Consider the following 15,461-nt stretch of genomic DNA (forward strand, 5'->3'; position numbering starts at 1 on the left):
TCGCGTGTTTTGGTGTGAATGGCGTGTGTTTGGGCCCAATGAATGCGATTTTTTTTTACAACCGTGATTCTCTTACTGCACCTTGTACCACATGGTATGGGAGTGACAGAAAAACCCAGCCCTTACCCGCAGTGCTCACCCAACATACCAGGAGTTCGAAGGCCAGCTGGGCAGTACCGACCTTTTGATCCAGCGTAGCCTGGGGGGAGGGGGGGGGAGGAAGGGAGGAACCGAACAGGAAAGGTAGGATTAAGTGGCAATTGACCCGTTACATACCCGAACATGGGGATACCAGAATTCAAAGTCAATGAAAGGACCACGGTGCATAAATAGAAAAGCGAATGTTGTGGAAGAGAATTAAAACAATGCAAGGTGTGGCCATGGTAACTACAAAGACACTACAAAACACGCACTCAAAAAATGCACACAGCCTAAGGTGGTACACTGACAAATTGGCGAACGAAGGATGCTACAGTGTAGTAACATCTCTAGAATCGTTCAGATACGCTTATATCCTTCAAAAAGCGAAGTAAGGCTTTTGTACCCTCTTCGGCCTCTGACGGGCGATGCCTGTGACCTAAAATAGCCTGTGCTGTAAAGGCCTCGTCATCGAATCGGCGAAGTGCGGTGGATAGCTGTTGCCTCGGCGTTGGGCATTAGTCACAATGGCACAACAGGTGATCAATAGTCTCTTCGGTGGCGGACACATCACAAGTAGGGCTGTTTCCTAATAGTAAAAAGGGAGCACTGGTGAAGGCACCACCTAGCCACGGGGGACACAGTAAGGTGACGTCTGAACGTGGCACGTTAGTAGGTAGTTGGCGCTCCAAATTGGGGTCGAGCGAGTAAAGACGAACGTAGAGAACTGAAGTGTGCTCCGCTTAGCGAGCGTGACTGTGCGGGAAATGTAACGCAGCGACCTTGCTACATCATTGCCTGAAAGAGAGATGCAGGCCATTCTGGCGCTTTTATGGGCGTCATGAGGCGCTTTATCCACATTTTCTTTTGCCTTTGTGCTACAGTGGCTTGGGAGCCATCGGTAAAGAATGTAAGGCCTATGCCTGATTATTACGTCCCATATGCACGGCATTTCAGCATCAAGTTGTTCGTATGGGCAGCAGCGAAAGGGAGACTGGATGAAGAGCGGGGTAGAGTCGTAGAGCACAGCCCATTTTTCTTGATTCCGGCTGTATGAATAGAAGAGCGTCCCGAATAGCTGTCAATTCAGATTAATCTAGAGCCCTCCACTACAGCGCGGCTGTAGTGGAGGGCTCTAGACCTGTGCAGTTTTGGCACGTTAAACCCCGAAATCAATCAACCGATTTTCCCGCCAAGCCAACAGCTGCGTTATTACAATAACCTTCTACGCGGACATAAATTCCCAGGCGCCGTTTCTTCCTTAGCTGACTTACTAAGAAACTGTATGGTTTCGGGGCTCTGACCGATGGTCCAGAAATTACTCTTCGGGCGCCGACTGAACCATTTCGGGGGGCTGACTGAAAACCCACCGAGTGCGCTTCAGTTGCCGGCCGTAGCGAAATTGAAGGCGGTGTTTTGAACTCGTATGTAAAAGGCGTGCTGGCCACGTATGCAACGACATAGTATACGAGTAGCATGGCAAGCCGTACTTTAACAGGCGTTTATTTGGGAAAAACAGTATTTCCAAAAAAATACTTTCGGTATTGCATTGGGTGTTGCATTGGAAGGTTCGGAAGTCTTCTGGGTTAGATTTGTCAATTTTCAGGTGCATGCCATAGTGAAAAAAAAGGAACATTGAATGTTCCAAAAAAAGATCGAATTTGTACAGCATTTCCTCAGAAAAATAGAAAAATAGAAAATAGAAAAATAGAAAACCCGCATTTGGGATTCTTAACCCGGATAGTGACTACGGTAATTTAGGCGCCGCCACGTTATAAGTACGAGACAAAAGAAGCACGTGGGTGGACTTTGACCAATTACAAAAGGATGCAAGACGCTCAAAACAAGCTTCTGCGTGGTCTTCCCGTTTAGCCGAACGTCGCCGTGGCAGTCCGAGAAATCCCGCCGCCGCTTTGAGGGAACACTGGTGCATGTCTTCGGCGGTAGATTGTTGACACTCAAAGTACGGCGCATTCAGTGACGAGCGAATTCTAACTGAAACCATAGAATGTTAAGGTGAAAAACTTAAGTACATCATTCCATAAAAAAGCAACGCTGTAATTGTACGGTCAAAAAATTGTACAATGAAATATAAATGGAGTTGAACTCGTATCTGCTCACTTCAATGCAAATGTAAAAAGGCGATACGCTTCTAGCGCCCCTGCCACGCAAATCCCTCGCTTCTCTTGTTTTCCCACCTTTCACCTTGTGAAAGAACGTCCGGTAAGACAAAGGAGGAGGCCGTCATCGTAGAAAAACAAGTATATGTACATTATTCACAGAAAACAGTCGTCAAAGCAGCAATCTTCTCGCCACGCCCGGTCGTTTTCTTTTGCGCCTATGCGTCTGTTCAGCTGGGTGCCTGCGTCGTCTTTGTCGCCATCGAGAGCTCCAACACTCTCCCGCCGGACACGAGTTTGTGCGAGCGAGATAAACGAAATTGCTGAAGGTACAATCGACAAACGGTAATGTTGCGTAGCCGAGTCCTCGGTGAAGATATAGGTCAGTCCGTTGTTCGTATCCAGCCGGTGTCTGAATTTATCTTTTTTCTGATCTTCGGCTCTCCTTTTCTTGTAGACGTTGCCTTTCTTGGGACTTTCGACGTGTGTTTCTGCACCTCGACTATGTTAAGTGATGAGTAACAGCCATGTTTTCCCGCATAGTTCGTGTGGTGATTTCGGAAATGGTCGCTTCATCGAGGTCATATGACTGCCACTGGCAACTCAGTATAAATCTTGACTTTTTATGTTTTTGACACTGTGAAATTTGGTGGCAATACTTATTCCTGGCACATCCTTTGATTTGCCAACACTTTTGGAGGATTGACTGATACCCAATGTCCTCAAGCTGGCGCCGGTCTCCCTCGCTGTTCTCTTTCTAGTAGGCGATGCGGAGCTTTCGTAGCGTAAGCTACACTGGGCGACACACCCCACGCCCTAGTGTCTTCGCCGACCTCCGTTCCACACGTGGCGGCCAGGTCCACTTGATGATCATGCGAGGGGTGGCCGGGTGTGGAACCGATGGCTCGTGCGTAGCAGAAACACCGGTATGCGCCTGTGGAACCAGCTTATCTCTGGGGCGATTGGTGACGCTGCGCCGGAGCCGCTTGATAAATACACCTGTGTCACATAATGCGTACACTGTGTGTCTGTGTCATTGAAGCAACAGTAAGCATGATAACCAAGCTAATCCTAGACAAATAGGAAAGCTAGGAATAACCACCTGAACCTTAGATCACGCTACGTATATCCTGGCATAGCCGAGCTAAGCCACTGCTAATTTTTTTTTCAGTGGTCATCAGCTTGATGACCGGTGGCACCGATGACCGCTGCCTAATCCCGGTTGTGTGGTTCGTTCATTTGTGGAAGGTGCATTTAGGCAGTCTGTTTTGGGTGACCCTGTCCTCGTGGTGGGGTAGTGGATTCACGTTCGTTGCCTTTGTCGTAGCTGACAGCACATCTTAGGGTGTGAGAACAGCCTCCTTGAACATTGCGGACGATTTGCCGCTTGCGTCGGTGAGTATTGTGTTGACTTAGTATGCCGTGAGCAGTCTCGTTATGGCCACACAGGCCGGAAACACAGACTTCTTTCTTAAGGACGACTGTGTATTTTCTGGTGCAGTTGTCATTACATTTCTGCGAGTTTCAGCGTCGTCTGGACTTACATTTACGCTGTTGTAAAAATCCTTTAAATACAATCATTTGGACATGACTCTACGACTGTATAATCAAAGGACGGTTCACGCAACTCAGACGCATATACTTTGACGGTGTCACGTTCTGAAGCTATGCACTATTGCATGGTGTGTTGTGCTGCTGGTGGAGCGGGCATATAATGCGACGCTTCTTGCTCGGCTACTTCCCGCTGCTGGTGTGGTGTTCCCAGGGTCACGGCTCCTTCAGGCGTGATCAAGAAATGCACAGTTTTATCATATTTCACACGCCGTTTCAGCCGACTGGTTATCCGCAGAGGCGCATGTCGTTTTTTCGGCTGGGGATGTAGCCAAGCTTGAAGATTCTTGGGTTCGATGACCTGTTATTGGAATACGCACATGTGTGGTTGATGTCGTTGGCTTCCTGCAGGTTCCGGTCCGCTCCTGAGGCTCCTTACAATCCGTTCGGAAGACTAAATTTATATTTTGGTATTTGTTGCGTTCTGTCTTGTCTCGTGAGTTGTGTGGCCCCTGAGGGGAAAGTGCTTTTTGCCCGTAAATCTTCATTAAAATGAGGAAACTATTCTCTGTGCTTCATTGGCTGACTCCAGAGCGTCATAGTGTTGGCCGTCGACTCTGGTTCCGCATGCAAGGGCTTCCAGCTTCTCGCAGATTGCAGCAAGTCGGCCAGCACTGTGCTGGAGCCTTGCTATGAAAACTGTGGCCTCAACATTTTTTGTTTGCTCCAGAGTTGTCGTTATTTCAGCTATAAGTCTCCGATGTTATTCGGGAAGGCTGTTCTTGGCAATCGTTAGACGGTTCATCTGCTTCGGCGCCTCCTTTTCTCTTCGGGGTGAGCTGTACGGTTGAAGAATTAGATTTGGTTTCATGGTTCACCTCGTCGTGTAGCTTAACGTCGAGGGTTTCGGCACAATGTGGAAGAACGTCCACGGAGGCAAGATGATGCCGCCATCGTAGATTAGCAAATATATTTACATTATTTACAGGGAACCGTCTTCAAAGTCGCCATCTTGTCGCCTCACCTGGTCGTCGTATTTTTCTTCGCCCATGCGCCTGTTGAGCGAGTGGGAGCCTGTGTCGTCTTCGTCGCCATCGAATGTTCCAACACACGTGTTCTCTGCCGTCTTTCTCATTCCACGATGCGGACTCTAGCCTGTTTTTTTTTAAGCGACAACTTTAGCATTTCCGGTTCGAAGTATTATTCTCGGTAATATTGTTACTACCAGAGCTGCATGGGAAACACTGACACGCTATCCTGTGTCACCTCAGTGTTAACAAAGTTTTTGATAGCACCATCATCTTACGCTTTAGGCTCATCTGAGCCCATTTTTCCAAACCTTCTTGGCTGTTGTATAAACACAGGGCTACGCTCCGTTCGTCTTCAAAGATGACAAGAAGATGAGAAGAGGAGAACACAGTGAGGGCTTACCGTGATCAGCAGGTGAACAGGACGGTAGGAATAAAATGCCACTTAAACGCCGCGAAGAACGGGATTCAAACAATCCCGATTCAAACAATTAAACAATCATAAACGCCAAGCCCGGGGCGAACGCGTTAACCAGGTCGTTACTAAAGCAGTGGATCATAATGAACTTGATGTGAAATGTATCGTCAATAATATTATCTTCAATAATATTTTACGCAATTGTGCTCTTTTGTAGTGAGCTAGAAATAAGATGGAAATTATAGGCCAAACATCTCATACACCCTTGCGCAAAAAGACAATTAGATGAATCATAATGGAGGCACACAAAAAGGTGCTGGCGCGAAAATGCATGTTCGCTTTGGATAATACCGCTCAATTTTAATACCCTTGCAATTAACTAGAAATTTTCGAATTTTAAACCGTGCAGAGGGCCATATACGGCGTCGGGGACAAACAAAAGACTGAATGAAAGAAGCAACATTCATGGAACTGGAATGTTGCGAAGGGAGCCTTTTGTTAGAACAGCTGGGAAGAATAGCTTCCCCCAGTATGCCACGCAAACACCCTGGTCAGCTGGAGAAAACCGGCAGAGGTGCCATGCGGGTAGGCGATCCCAACCACTGTTTCGTGTCATTCCCCTTTTCTTCTCTGTTCTATATACTAGGCACAAACAAATCGCCATGCCATGCATTTAGCTTTGCCGTGACGTCAATCCTTACATGTCTCTGCACGCAACACAAAGACTGTCTGAAGGCAGTTGTCCTTTCTATCCGTTCGAAATATCTCACAAAAGTGCACAGAGCATTGTTTCGTCCCTGCCAGTCACAATCAGAGGAGCAGGTGGTGGGCACTGCATAGCTTTCAGTCTGTCTTCTATGGGTACAGTGTGAAAAGATGTCGCGAGGTTTTTTTTTTGTTTTTTTTTTACGGGAAAGCCGTTATGGCATGCCTTATCAGTGAAACCTCAGGCGTTGTATACCGCTGAGAGCGGATAGCACCAAAAAGCCTCGAGGGCGAGGTTCCGTTTTCTCGTGGGTACAAGCCCGCCACTTTCTGTACGCAACCAGGTCCACGTACTGGTTTGCTTGGGACACTCTTCTATTGTTTTGAGGGACTGCTAAAAGAGGCCCGCTGTTCGATCTCAGAAATGTAGGGTTGGAATTGGAGATTTTCTGGCGAAAGACCGTGATTAAAGCCCAAGTGGCAAAATTTTGCAATACCCGTGAGTTATGAAATGTAAAATTTACATTTAAAATGTTAAATGTGTAATGTATTAAATGTAAATGTACTGTTTTTTAGGGTCAGGTATACAGATTTATTTCGTAAATAACGGTAGTTTGTTGTCTTTTAGGCACTTTTAGATGCGAGGCGCCGCTTGTCAATACTGCGAAGGGCTGTCAATTCGGCTAGTTGGTACTTGTTCATGGCGGGAAAAACAACGCAAAGACGATGAACTAGAAAAAGAAGGGAGACAGGACACGCGCTGCCTGCTTCTTTTCTTTTTCTTGTTCATCGTCTTTGCGCTGTTTTTAGGGGCGAAGCTCCTAAAGCCATGGGTCTGTCCATCCCTTGTGTCTCGTGGTACGTGACCGCCGCATGCTTTCGGAGATGTCGCAAAGTGGGCCGCGTTGCGCGCGCAAGAACCGGCTGCAACCGGCAGCGCAAACTCGGCACCGGGAGCGCGAGCTTGTCTGTGTTCGCCAACGGAGGCGCGAGCGCACGTGCACTGCGAGGGGGAGATCACGCAAGAGATCACGCCACGAACGCAGGCAGTCGTTCTCGGAGATCGAACGAGACGCAAGGACCTTTGCTCGTTTCCTCTCGTCTTGTTCGGGCACAAGTTCGCCCTAAATAAAAGTTCTTTCTTCAAATACGCACTTAGATGTATCCATATGAACCCTACCACGATCCGAGGAACGTGTATAGACTTAGTGTTTGCAAACTTCCCATTGCAGCCAGTACAAGAACCTCTCTCGCTTCATTTCACAGATCATAAAGCCGTCGTAATGAAGGGACCTCGCAATCCAGTCATGACAACGACGAAATGAAAAGAACAAACGAAGAAACGAAACAACAAACGAACAAGAACAAAATAAAAGAACAAAATAAAAGTTGATTTGTACAATGTACGTCTTTCTTAATGATGTAATGGGCGAACTTTCACGGGAGAGTTACGGTTACCGATGATCTCCCCCTCTCGAGCTTCGCCCCACTTATCATCATTCATTCCGTGGATATGGCGTGATTTTTTTTCATCATTTCTTTACCAATATCATAAATTAACTTTCTGCGTCGCACCAGGACTGCCTACTTGTACTTAACCTAGAACGTAATATCGCACATCGCGCAGGGGAGCGCAGGGAGAAAGCACGTAGGGTATCACCCATCCCACGACTCGCGAGACTGTCCGGCTCTGAGGGCTAAGATTGCGCGTCCAGCAAGACATACGGAAATCTTCAAAAATGTCTCACACCATACTGAGGTGACTCATTAAGTCAACCGGTGGAATTTTACGCTTTGCGTCCGAACGGCGAGGTTCCGACGCTATGTATGAAGGAATGCGCGTGACCAAAACTGCATAGCGAAGCGTTCGACTAGTCATCATGGTACTCAGAGAGGCCGACAAGCCCAGGAGAAAGCTTGTTCCAGTTAACCAAATCACATCAGTAGCCGCACCATACGCGCCGACACTCCAAATGTCGCGCGAGACTCTTAGTACCGAGCCGTCCCTCCTTTGTCGTTAACTGCATCGCCAGAACGGAGATTTTTCCTAGCCTGGATGCACGTGCTGTTGCATGCATGCTGGCACCTCCCTCTTCCTATAGGAGCCAGCGCAGCGTCTTAGACTATTTAGTTTTGCGCTTGGCGGGGTGCAACAGTTCATTTCTGATGGGTGACAATGATTTAAAGCTGTCTGAGAAAACGCCCGCAATTTGTATCATCAACTTGTTATAGTTACTTAGTTTCCCCGTCGCATAGAGAGTAAAATATTGCAAGTGAAAATTTGTTACCAAAACTGAAGCATGCTTTAGTTAGTTAATCTTTCCTCGTGCTGTATCAGTTCCTTATCCCTTTTCAGAGTGAGCATTTCAGGCATTTCGCTAGGAGGGAGGTGGTCCCCCTAGGAACGCGTAATGGCTCGTCGGAACAGGTGCACCCTAGCCACGTATAACGCTTATTCAGGGGAAGTCGTGGCATCACGTCAGACTGAGGTAATCGTGCTTTACTAAATGAAATAAAGAAAGAAATCGCTAAGCACTGCCGGTTATTTTGTTATCGCTAAAGCATTATGACCTATTGCTTCCCAATTAACAGCACTTTAGAAGTAACTGCACAAACTACCCTGGTGATACGAAAGCAGACTTAAATTGCCGGAAATTCTTCGGTTTTACGATGTCCCTCAGCGTACTGTCCATACACTTCAAATTTTGCCTGGTTGCACATTTTGGGTAATTGACTTAGCACGTTTTTTAGCTCCTTTGGAAGATTTAGTAATAGCGTTTTACCAAGTGTACCGAGGGAGCCGTAGCCCAAGGCATAAAAATGGTAAAAAAATTTTGAGAACATATTACTGATGAGTATTCATTTTTTCGAGCCGTTATGCTATCCAACGATCGCCATTAAATCAGTTTCACTACTAAACACAAACGCACAGCAGAGAGGACGTTCAAAGAGGGGCAATGTAAGACTGCTAATAACGAAGTATCGACGCCGGTGCTTCCCTATGGTGCGCTATACACCTCGTTCATTCCACAAGGCTCCAGAATGAGCAATCGAAGTGGCCTAGTGTGCATATTCCACGATTGATGAAACGCAACGTTAGATTTGACTAAAAAAAAAGGAGAGAGGAGCAGTGGCTTTGTTTTGCAATGACCTTGAATTTCGACAGGGGTCTTTACTGCTACTGCAGCTACTGTTTTTGCGATGAGAGTTAAAAAGATGTAAAGAAAAACTGTGGTTGATTGCTCTGTCATAGGAATCGGTAAAACACGAAATGGGGTTCGGTCGGCACCAGAATCCGGGGACGCTCGCCGCCGAGTCTGTACACAAAGCAGCCGCGTCGGCGGATTGCCTGGAAAGCGCGTCATCCCTATTTCATATTTGCCGCGCTTTCGAGGCACTTTTTCAAAGAAAGTGCTACGAGTTGTGCCGCGCCTACGCCAGATGGCGCCACGCGTCCCGCCACCGAGAGAAGACGCAGTGAAACATCCCCCTCGCGAGAGGCACGATCAAATGCAGAGCATTTCCGGCGGCGCACGACCTTAAAGGGACAGACAACCGATTTTTGTCGCGTATATGTTCTCTAGCTCATATGAAAGCCAGCGTTTAATATAGCCCGGTAACCACAAGCAATTTGTAAACAAACTGGCGGAAATAATTTTAATTTGGCTGCAAACTTTCTGAAAACGGAAGGGTGGCGCTTCGTAGTGTCGAAACTTGGAACTATAATATATGTCCCTGTCACGTGACCTGCAAACCTAGCAGCTACTGTAACTGCTGAAGCGTTTATTTACGTATTGAAAACCTTTTAACACAAGTATTTGTATAAAGTTAAATTGTATTTGTATTTTTTAGCATTATTTTGAAATTTTTTTTAGACACGCCGCCCGCCGCCGCTGGGTTGCTCTCAGTGTGGCTAACTGAGCCTCCATGCCCAGAATCAACGGCAGCGTTCAGTAAACAGACCCAGTGAAGGAGCTTTGACGATTCTGCCTGAGGCAGAGGCGTTTGTTCTGCCAAAATATTTGATTTCAGTTTCCAAATACGCCAACGGCAGCTTAAAAAAAAAAAAACGTCGCGCCCGGAAAGAATCGAACTTCCCGCCTCCACAACGTGAAGCCAGATTCTACCTATCGTCTATCCCAACAGATGGCGCATTCGTGCAAAATAAACTGTTGCATTAAAAAAACACGTACAGGAACAAGAAAGCCTGCGATTCAAACTTTTTTAGCTGGGAACAAGTTTCTAAATATTGTTTTTTATTTCGCATACAGACAAAAGTATGTTGCCGAGCTACTCTATGTCATGGTTGCCAGCATTAATTTTAGGAGGGACACATAGTGTTCGTAGATAAAAAAATTCGATTTGAAAAGTTCGAGGGCGTTATCAGCAAAACCGTTTCTCGTCAAGGTGCTTTAAGTGTTACCCTTTCATTTGGGATAGAGAATATATACTCGACAAAAATCGGTTGTCTGTCCCTTTAAGTAGTTTGCGTTACGTTAATGTTGTTGCACTTGTGGCAACTGCTGACGAGAGAGCGCTCGTCAGCAGTAATTTGAATGAGTCAACGATATAAGGCGCGTTCGTAGTGTCCCATTCTGTGTCGGCTTTGTGGCGCAGTGGGTAGAGCACCATGTACGTTGCGTTCCGCCCGCAGGGTCGAGGGATCGAAACCGGGCGCCGGATGGTAATTTGTTTTATATAGTAGGGAGGGGTGCGGTGCGGACTACGGACGTGAACGGGGGTGACATCGTGAGTTACTGAAATGCTCTGCATTTAAAAGGAACTTGCGTGGAAACAATCTGGAAAGCGTGAATGGAGTTTTGTATTCTGCTATATCCCAGTGCAGGGGTGCTTATTCACTCAAATTGAATACCCAGCCACGTCAATCGCAAATTTGCACTGCACACCGTTAGAACACCCTCTCAGCAATGCGTTGAGGTTCAGTTCTCAGACTGATTGAATGATGATCGGTGTACATCAGAGGCGCTATTGCAGTAGGCCCGAGATTGAGGGAAGCTCCAGTGGTACATGCTCTGCCGGCGACCTTATAACAGGATGGTAATAATTGAAGGTAGAGTAAAATTGCTCTAAAAATGCTATTCGTGCTATTTTTTCATTATTGAGCTGACGTAACAGCTCCAGGGCAGCGCGCTCTAAGGAGGCGCGACTAGCGCGTGATAACGTTTTTTACTGCAGTCTCTCGATTGATTGATGAGAGAGAGAACAACTTTATTGAGAGCCTGCAGTTATGAAGACGCGACCACGACGTCGTAGCAGTCTACCCCGTGCCGTGGCCTACTCGCGCTCCCCCCGGAGAGGTTGCACTTTCTGGCCGTTGGCGAGCGAGGGCGGCTGCCACCTGCTGGACGGCCTGGAGTTGGCTAGTATAGTCACATGAGTTCATGGCGGTTGTGATGTTGGGAGGGAGCTCCTCTTGCAGAGCTTCGATGGGGTGCGATTGACGGTTCCATAGGAGGTGGGCGGTCGTCGCGCGGGCACTGGAGCACAAACGGCAGGTATCTGTTTCATAGACACTGGAACACACGTGTTTAGCTAACACTAGGGTGAGGAGAGATCCTGTCTGTAATTGTCTGTAGAGCACAGATTCTTCTCTGGAAAGCCGCGGGTGAGGGGGTGGGCGAAGGCGTCGGGTGAGACGGTACCAGTCCAGGATGTCCCCGTAGGTCGTAAGAGAGGCGGGTTCGGCAAAAGTGGACGACGCAGGTGGGGAGGTCGGACTTGTGGGCGCCGCGCGACCGGTGAGCTCGCGTGCAGCGGAGTCGGCCTCCTCGTTGCGATTGTCCAGTCCGGTGCGGAGACCCAGGCTGCCTACATGTGCGGGGCAGCTCTACCTCGAAACGGCCGAGCTTCACCCTAATACCCTCATTAGCTTTCACGAGAAGCTCGGGACCCAGGATGCTATGCTCTTGCTGAAGCACGAAATCATCGACGACCCGACCCGCAACTTTGAAAACCGTGCCGTCCTCGCCCTCGACCTCCAAAGTGCTTTTGACAAGATCCGTCATTCCGCCATCCTTGCTAAGGTGTCTCGACTCAACATGGGCCGTCGCACCTTCTCCTACATCAAGGACTTCCTTTCGATTGATTGATGATAAGGTTTAACGCGCCGACGCTACACAGACGATGAGGCGCCCCGTAGTGGAGGGCTTTGGAATAATTTGACTACGTGGGGATTTTTAACATACGCCGAAATGTGGAATACAGGGGCGTTTTATCTTTTTGGTCTCCATCAGAAAAGCGGCCGCCGTGGTCGGGAGTCAGTGCGTTCCGTCGCTCCATAGTTGCACTTGTGGCTACCGGGACAAGAAAATCCACATTAAGTAAATCTAAAATATACTTTAGGCAAATCCTCAAGCCAATATACAATAAATGCTACTTTATTGCGCTTTGATTTTAATGATTTGTATTTCACAAAGGTGTCATTTATTTTTTACTTCACAAGTTCGTACGTGCTTTTTGGTTGAAATGTTTGTTACTAAAACGCAGTTTCTGCCAACGGTGCCAAACAATATAATCACGTGACGTTGGCCGTAAAGGGGATGTACCGCGCAATGCAAGACGAAGGTAGGTACGGATTCAAAAGGACAAAGTGCCAACGTTCAACAACTGTTTTTTAAAACGAGCACTTATTTCGAGGGGTATAAAGACAAGAAAGCCAAGCGACACAAAGAAGAGCAAAGAAAACCAACTTTGATACACTATAGAATAAGAGACCGAGGGCCGAGACCGAGACCGAGAGACCGAGGGCCGAGACGTCCCGGTGGTACGATGGTGTTCTATTTTACAAGATGGCGAACGGATGCAGATGAAACAGCTCGAGTGAGAGCTGCTCACGCGACTATGGGCACCGATGATGGTGATTACATCGGTGCAGCAATGATGACACCTATAAAGTTTCTACATCTTTCCCGCCCACAACGAACCGTGGTCGGTTCGCTTCCATAAACTAACATAAGTTCGTTCCGATCCGATCCGGTAGGGCAGTCAGATGACGAAATCGTCCCTGCGGCCGTCTTCCGAGCACACCCCGAGTCAGTGGATGCAGTGCACGTAGCCAGGTGAAAATCCGCAGCCCGTCTTCGACAGACTTGCACTCCGACTCGAGCTCTTCTCATTTCTTCGCTGCCATCTCAAAACATTGTATTGGAGGCTGCCGCTTCTTTCTGGAGCTTTGTACATGGACAATTCGGCGGCAAATATCAGATGTTTGCTGTTTCTTTAAAGGAGCCATGAAGAGAAAACACAAGTTTGGTTCATTCGAAAGATTGCCTCGTTAGAACCATACTGACACCACTTTTAACACAAACTTCGCTCAAATAAGCTACATAATTCGGAAAAAAGGGAATGACCATGCGACACACGAGCTCATTTCCAGCAACAGAACCTATGATGTCACACGAGAATGCTCTGCGATTGGAGGAGGCCGGCAAAAGCAAACGCAAGTTAGTCAGGGCTTACCAGTTTGCATAGTGAGCTATATGCCCGTTAAACATACTGCACATTCCTTTTATGACACTAAGAACGGTGGAGTAAACGGTTGAAGTTCCGAATAAACACGCAAGCGTGTACGCCAATGCGTACGAAACTACCGCCAGCCGAACTCGACATCTCGCCGTCGCCACCGTCGCGCAGACGAATTTTCGGGTTCGAGGCTCTTCGGGGCCAATCAACCATCCCAGCACGCACAGTCGCGACCTTGCTTGGTATCGTAATCCCTTCACGGGAGGTTGGCCGTCATATCGCCAACCAGCAAAGGTAAAAATATAAACGAGGGGAGTAAGGAACAGCAAGCAGCGACGAGATAGTGATAGTCGTCGCAGTTTTCGGAATGGTGTTGGCTTGCTGCTATTGTTATGAGCTCGTTTCCAGTTTACAACCACTGAAAAATTCAGTTTGTTCGAGTACTTTACAATGAAATTTCGTTGCTACGTTTTGAATTGCCCATGTAGTACGGGCAAATCGTCGAGGGAGTGCGACATCCCCGCCGGTGAGGAGATCTCCTTTCATGTGCTGCCCTCTGCGAAGCAGGTGGCTACGTTTAGTGAACTTTGCAAACGGAGGAGAAAGAGAGCTAAAGGAAGTACGAGTGTGCTCGCTTCATTTCCGAGGGAGTGATTACGGCAGGGACCCTTACGTTAGCTCACTCCTGGGACATGCTGGCGCTCGTCGCCGACTTCGTCAAATCGCCGTCAAAAAAATGCTGTACAAACCGCGCATTGACACTCGAATCTGTCTGGTCGTAGCAGAGATCTCGCGCGAACGGATTTCCATACACGAAACCGGCCAACTGCCATAAGCTATACTGCTACTGAAATTGAACTATTATTAACCGTAATCAAAATACGGCACATACGTACCAGCCTGTATTCGTCCGTCGCATCGGGGCTGACGAGGCAGCGGTGCCGACGGCTGGGCGTTCGCCTGTTGTGGCTATCGCGGAATGGTCGCTTTCCGGTCGATCCGCGTATCCCACAACTCCTGCCGCTCGTGTACTGAGAAGCATTGAGCGTTCAAGTGGTGTGAGGCTGTTAAATGCAAGCCCGAGCTTCTCGGCGAGAGTTTTGTTCTCCGGATCAGGCGATACCAAATAGGGCTGCGGGTGCACTAGGTATTACTAGTATTTTTAAAATGGCCGCTGTCTCGGTTTCGTCACGAGTTCCGGTTCCTGTTTCATTCCCGCGTGTGGGTGCTATATGGAGTCGACATACTAAGTATCTGTTTCATGGACTGGCTCGTATGACGTCATTGTTCACGTCAGGAAATGTGCAATTTTGCCGGAAATTTAAACTTTTGGCCTAAATTGCCTTATTTCTCAGTGAATAAAGCATCATTTGCTTCCGGGAAAGCGCTTAGGGTACTATGAAACACCTAATCTTTCGAATAAAACAAACTTTTGTTTTCTCTTCATGGCTCCTTTAAAGCGTGCTTTCCGCGAACTTTATTTTGTACACTGTGTTGTGTGGTAGGTCCAGCAGCAATCCTCTTGGGATATCTCTCCAAAACGTCAGCATCCCCATCTTCAGCATCGTGACTCGGTTTTCCTTTTTGTGTCTTGTCTTGCCCTTGAAGCTCTCGAGGTTCAAAATCCATGGTCTCCCGCTTGATATATTCGCCATACGGAGATTCTGCTGGCGTCATGAGGTTCGATGACCTGCCACCCGTCTTGTTCGTGGATATCTCGGCCGACTCTTTCAATGCTCGCGAGAGTAAGGTGCCTTGAATTTCAAGGTCTAGTGCAGACAACGAAGATGTCGCATTCTCAAGTCCTGTTTGCGTTGGGAAATCTGACTGATGTGAGGTGTCTGGTAATGAGGCATGATCCGCGGGTGTCTCCAAATCGCGTGGGTCGTAGCACTGTTCCGTCGTTGTAAAAAATTCATTGAAGTTTGTTGATGAATGCAAGGTATCCATTATTTGGCAGTGTTCGATGGTGTCACACCTTCTATCTTTCAGTCGGTAGAACAACCGGATCATAACATG

This window comes from Haemaphysalis longicornis, unplaced genomic scaffold (assembly GCF_048455015.1).
Source record: "Haemaphysalis longicornis isolate Haplotype H1 unplaced genomic scaffold, Haemaphysalis longicornis Haplotype H1 scaffold_8, whole genome shotgun sequence".
Lineage (NCBI taxonomy): Eukaryota > Metazoa > Arthropoda > Arachnida > Ixodida > Ixodidae > Haemaphysalis > Haemaphysalis longicornis.